Consider the following 6,322-nt stretch of genomic DNA (forward strand, 5'->3'; position numbering starts at 1 on the left):
TCTCCTGGATGGAAGGACCCCAAAGGTAGCAATTCTGTTCTTATTGATGAACTCAGTGAGCATTGCCAAGGTAGGGGCTAGGGTTTTTTCGGGGGGGGGGTGGGGGTGGGGGTTGGGAACGAGTCCACAATAAATGTACCCCCCCCACACCACGCTGCTTTCCCAGGAACCTCATCCACTTGTGTTTGAGCCTAGGAAAATGATGCCAGTTGTGTGGTAACCCCTGCTGAGTTTAGACATGACTCAACTACAGCCTTGGCTGAGTCAAGGTGGTAATCCTGGCCCAGGCAGGGGTTAGATTTGCTAGCCAGGCCTGGGCTTGAGCAGCCTCGATTCCGTGATTCAGCAACAAAGCTGATTCAGCTGCTCATTTCCCGGACTAGAAGTTAGACCTGCCCAGGGTCTGCCTTGACCACAAACCAGAATCACAATAGGTTCCTACATCTGACTCTCCTTAGAGAACAGTAGAACCAGGGCAGCCTTGTGAGGTCAGCTGGTTGGATCCTCTTTCCAAAAGGAGAGCCGAGTGGACTGACCACACTGCTGGAAGTGGCAGAGCCAAGAGCTGAACTCAGTCTTTCAAGTCCCACAGGCACTGTTCCTAATAGCATGGAGAGGTTTTTGCTCTCTGCTTTGGGTCAAAGCCTTAGCCTTTGGAAACAAAGATTTGAACCCATTGAACTGAAGTTCTTGGCAGTGAAAACCCCATCCCAGCACCTTCAGAGCATCTTCTTTACTAAGTGGTGCCCCAACATTTTTTATATGGCTGGGGCCAGGAAAGCTAAAGGTCAAGCTATTTGTGGCTACCGTTTGTGGGAGTGTTTAGAGTTAGCAGCAGCTCTATTGACTCCCAACACTCCCTGATGACAAGGCATTGCCTCAAACAAAGCAGAAGATGCAGGCGCAAAGTAATTAAACTCTATAGATGACATCCTCCTGACCCTCGCTGAAAGCTCCACATTTGGTGTGCCAGCAGCACTGCCACTCTGCTGCCTGGCCAGAGGGGTTTGGGGCAACGCCTACCTACCTGAGCCTAGCAGCACAGTTCCATGGCTCTGGACACATGTGCTGGCTGAAGGCTTTGTAAATCAGAGAAAATGCTGCCTCTAGAACTGTGTCCTGCTCTAACCTGAGGCCAGGAAGGGTCTTTAACAGCTATTTTAACTTGGTCTCAAGGCAGAGGTCTGCTGTCCCTTGAACAGTGCCAAGTCAGTAGTTGAGTGGGAAAAATTGAATGCATTCCTCTCCTTGGCTGGAAGTGGGTGGGCCAGGCAGTAGGTCAGAGTGGAGAAAAGGAAAGATAACATTAAGAGGAGAGAGGCAGAAACAGGGTACACAAGTGGCCATGACCTTCAAAGAGCACCATAGCCAAGGGTTATCTCCACTTTGAAAAGTCTTTAATTTTATTAGGAATAAAATCCTTATCCCTCTACCTTAAATTATCTTTGGGACAGAGTAAAGGATTACGAAAGTGCTTTCAAAACTATTCTGGCCCCACCTTCCCTTTAAGAGATTCTGTAGACTGGAGTCCTAGAGGTTCCATAACTAGGGACCTCTAGCCTGCTCCAGTCCCAGACTGGGGAAAAGACCCAACTCAATGACCTCTGGTTGCTCATGCCGACTAGGCTGTGCTGGAGTCCTTTACTCTTGACGTACCAGGCATTGGGCTAAAGTGCTTTACCTTACCTGGCCCTCCCAACCACCTAAAACAGTGACCCTTAGGGTCACTATGAGTGGCAATCGACTCAACAGCACTGGGTTTTTGGATTTGGTTAAGGCCATTTCAGAGGAGACTGAGGCTTAGAGATTAAATAAGCTGTTCAAGCTAACCCAAGTTCAAGCCTGGCCGACTCTAAAGGCTGTGCCCTGAACTTCTATACTATCCTGTTGAGAAAACACTTCAAGGCGTTTTATTCTGTGGACCAGTTCACAAAATCCAAAACATGAAAGGGCGAAATTCTCATTACACCAACACGTGCGACTTGCTGGATTAACAACAGGGAGGGATCTGACGCTTATGCAGCATGGCCTCGTTTCTTCTTAGACCTAAGATGTGGTGGATGTCTAACAAGTGCTCTGGGGGATGGAGGCAGCCCCCTTCAGAAAAAAGGAAAGGCCGTCGCCGAGGCCTCAATGCTGGGACCTAGAAAGGACTTGGTGCACATATTCAGCAGCATGCACACCTCACCTCCCAGCTCCTGAGCACAGGACCAGGTTCTTGCTCCTTGAGAAGGGTCACATCATTTCCTTGCACATACAGATCAGAATGACAAGGCAGGTGCTCTGGAAGTATTGAGTAGAGCTGAAACAAAGGCCAATTACCTTAGTCCAGCTCCCTCATCAGTCAATTCCCAAAATGTGAAACAACCCTCAGTAGGATTTTACCTAAAAAAAATCTTAATTAAAACACAAATTTGAACTCAAGATCTTTATTGATTTAACTGTAACAGCAACCATTGGTGAGAATTTAACTTTTTTCTTAATTTCCAAACAACTTGCTGGTTTTGAAGGACAGTTAAAACACAGACTGATCAGGAAATCACTCAGGACTGCCTCAAGGACTGCACGATGCCGTCTGCTATCCATCCACAACGGTGAAGTGGATGGGAGGGGTGAAGGGATGACCACACTGGGGAGATGCAGAGAAGACCAAGGGACGTACTGGCAGTCTCCGCTTTCCATTCAGAATGGATGGCATGGGCCATTTGTGGCACCAAGACGAGGAAGGGCATTTTCTTTACAAAATATTTTAAAGATGCTCAAAATGGACACCTGAATACTTGAATGTCCTCTGGGTTCTCCAAGACACCTTCTTTAAGGTTTAACCCCTGGGTAGCAGAGGAAAGAGATGGGCCCCAATTTAGGTGAAGGAAAGGCACTGGCTCTCAGTACTGGGTGACATGGACGCGACCTCAGGAGGATGGCTCACCCACACAACTCGCCCATTACCACTACACTCACGTTCACCCCCCCACCACATACACTCCCATGGTTTCAAGTAAAAATTACCCCGGCCTAGGCTTGGACTTCTTTTCCTTTGAAGATTAAGGGGGTGGGGGGTACACTGGGGCTAAAATGGACATTCTGTGCTAGATTCCTGGAACCCTCTAAGCTTGGGGTGCCCAGGAATTTTAAGTTTAAGCACCACCAAGAGCTCCCCTTGGAAACTTCCATGTGGCCAAATGATTATCAAGCATTGCAGCATCTCTGCCAGCCTCCCACCCTTAGAAAGGTGGCAGAGCAGGAGTTTAAGTCCCTAGGGATTTTGTCTCAGTAAGATTTCCACATGGCGTACGTGACATACAGTATAGTCTGCCAGGCCTGTGGGCAGAGGCTAAGCAAAGAGGAAACCACAGACCATCTACACAGGGACTCAAAAGACCTTCCCTAAATCTATGCTTTGAGAAATGGTACCAAATTCCAGGAGCAGCCTAGAGAAAGAAATTTAAATTCCAGAAGGTGGGAAAAGTGGATGATTAATTGGAAAAATCAGTGTGTACCAATTATCTTTACAACCATCAGCAAGAAACTATTCTGAGCTAGCCTCAAGGAAACACCAACATTAAACTGGAAAGCCATTACTAAAACAGGAAACACCCCTGGAATATAAGCATTCTAAAGAACTGTGACCAACTGCATCAAAATCTTGATTTCATCTTTTATTAAAAGCAGAGGTAAAGAACTGGGGGAACTATGCCCCTTAAGAGTCCAGATATAAATTGACCTCCCAAAGAAACAATGCTTCTTTAAAACAAATAGTACCCCCTCCCAGGTGTCATGGGGAGGGGGGTAAATGATTAGGTTTCAAGATTAATAAATAGCTGCCCATATGCACGTAGTCCAGAAAATAGGCCAAGAAGGGAAAGTTCTGAACCAGGTGGAGAAGGCAGTGGGTCATCCTCTCCAAAGAGCAATGTGAAGGAGTAAGGGGCCTGGCTTCAAGCAGCAAGTATCCCAAACGGGGAGAAAGGAAAAAGATTCAGTCTCTGGGATACTGCTGCCAACATGCTGACCCCCATACCCCAGCTGCGTTGATTCAAAGCAGGCACTGCATATACACTGGCTGAATAATGGACTCTGGGTTGAAACCCACATATGAAGCAGGATGCATTCTAATGGAAATGTGGGACTTCAGCAGTGTCTGAACTGAGAAGACAAGGTCTGAGGGTGCCAAAGAGCAAGTAACCCAGAAAGCAAAAAAGGCGGTACAAACAGTTAACGCGCTCAGCTGCTAACCAAAAGGTTGGAGGTTTTGAGTTCACCCAGAGGCACCTCAGGAGAAAGGTCTGGAGATCTATCTACTCCTGAGAAATCATGCTCTGAAAATTCTACGGAGCACAGATCTACTCCAACAACAATGGGGTCGCGTGTGTCCGAACTGACTCGACGGCAACCGATTTGGTTTTACTTTGACTCCACCTCAAAAGAAGGGAAAACAAAATTAATTTGAAGGTACTTTAAAGACGAGTTTTTTACCTCTAGAAGAAGTACCTCTTACATAAGCTGCCTCAGCAGCAGTGCCGCTTATGCAAGTACGCTCTAAAGTACGCGGGGCTGCAGACAGGAAAACGCTGGGGAGACACACAGCCTAAATGCAAATTAAGACTCGCACCTTTAAGATGTCTAAAACATGGTTGGGAATGGGTGTCAGAAACACACAGCAGACAGTCGGTGAGAATTTACTGAACTGAGAAGCCTCATTTAAGTTTCTCTTTTGAAGGTGAAGACCAGACGGGCTCTCTTTAATCACACATTTCCATCAGGAAGCCCAGGACCAGGTGGGCAACAGTTTACCTGCACACAGGATTTAAAAGAGCAGTCAAGCACATGCAGACATTTATAATGCCAGATGGTCCCTACTTTATTGAAAAGTTGCTTCTTGGGTAAGATTCCTAACCCAAGTCTATTTAAGCTGGTGTGGCTGGAGAGACCAGGTACCAAGCACAGATTCTGGTGGGACCTGGCTTCCTCTTACCATCATCGGTTTAATCACGAATACGATCTGTTTTCTTTACCTGAATAACCTAACGTCTAATTCACATCTGCTCCCTTTGCTTGACAATCTTGATTCCAATTAAGTCAGCTTTAGTGGCTCAGCTGGAAGAATCCAATTCCCTTTCTTTGTGAATGTCTAGCCAAGGGAGAGAACAGATAACGTGGTAATGAGTCTTAGAGACACTAAGCCTAGGACTTGCAAATAAGCTTCCCTGGGCTGCTGGTGATCAGGCAGGGGTATTGATATTATACTTCTCCTGGGAACTTCTATTTCTTGCTATCCCTCTCCAAGTCAACAGGTGGGTTTGGGGAAAGAGAAAGCCTGCCTGCTATCCGTTTGGTGAAGCAAGAATTGTTTTCAGTGATAACATCTCTCTCAACATACCATCTTTGATACCAAATTCTTTGATACTGTTCCATCTAAGAAAAAAATTAGGGTATAATTTCCCTCCTCTTGAGTATAGGTTGCCCTGGTGGCACAGTGGTTAAAAGCTTAGCTGTTAACCAAAAAGGCAGCAGTTTGAATCCCCCAGTTGCTCCCTGGAAACCCTATGGGGCAGTTTTACTCTCTCTATAGGGTTGCCGTGAGTCAGAATTGATGGCAACGGGTCTGGTTTTTGGTTTTGAGTGTAGGCTGGGCCTAGTGGCCTGCTTCTAAGGAATGCAAGGAGAAAGTGGCAGTAGATGATTTTGGAGGTTATGTCATTAAAGGCACTGCAGCTTCCTCCTTGCCCTCTCTCTGGCATCACTCGCTCTGGAGGGAGCCAGGTGCCATGCCATGAGGACACCTGTGCTGCCCTAGCGAAAGACGCCCATGGGGGCCAGGGGCATCCTGCTGACAGTCACAGAGAGAGGGCTTGGAAGTGAATCCTCCAGCCCCAGCTGACTGCAGCACCTGCCGACATCCTGGCTGCAACTTCCTGAGTCCTCCCTGTGCTGGAACCATCACGCTCAGCTGCCCTCCAGTTCGCCATCCACAGAAACTGTCCCATGATGTCTGCTGCTGTAATATACTGAGTGTTGGGACAACGTGTTACATGGTAGAACACAGGTAGACAGACGAAGCTGTTGGCTAGGAAGCCAATACCTAGAAGGCAGCTTCTCTACACTTGTGCTCTTGAGAACACTTCACATACTGAGGCAGAATAGGAGGAAGTGGAACTTGATGAGCCACACTAAAGAAGGTACAACTACGACCACACAGGTCTCCTGCTGGCATTCGGAGGAGGTCACTGGGAGAAGGTCATTTCTTATTAAGACAGATTTCCCCCAGAAGCCTAGAAACATGGTTTCCTCATAAAAAGAAAAGTACAAATGGCCAATAAGA

The sequence above is a fragment of the Elephas maximus genome, chromosome 16 (genome assembly GCF_024166365.1).
Source record: "Elephas maximus indicus isolate mEleMax1 chromosome 16, mEleMax1 primary haplotype, whole genome shotgun sequence".
Classification (NCBI taxonomy): domain Eukaryota; kingdom Metazoa; phylum Chordata; class Mammalia; order Proboscidea; family Elephantidae; genus Elephas; species Elephas maximus.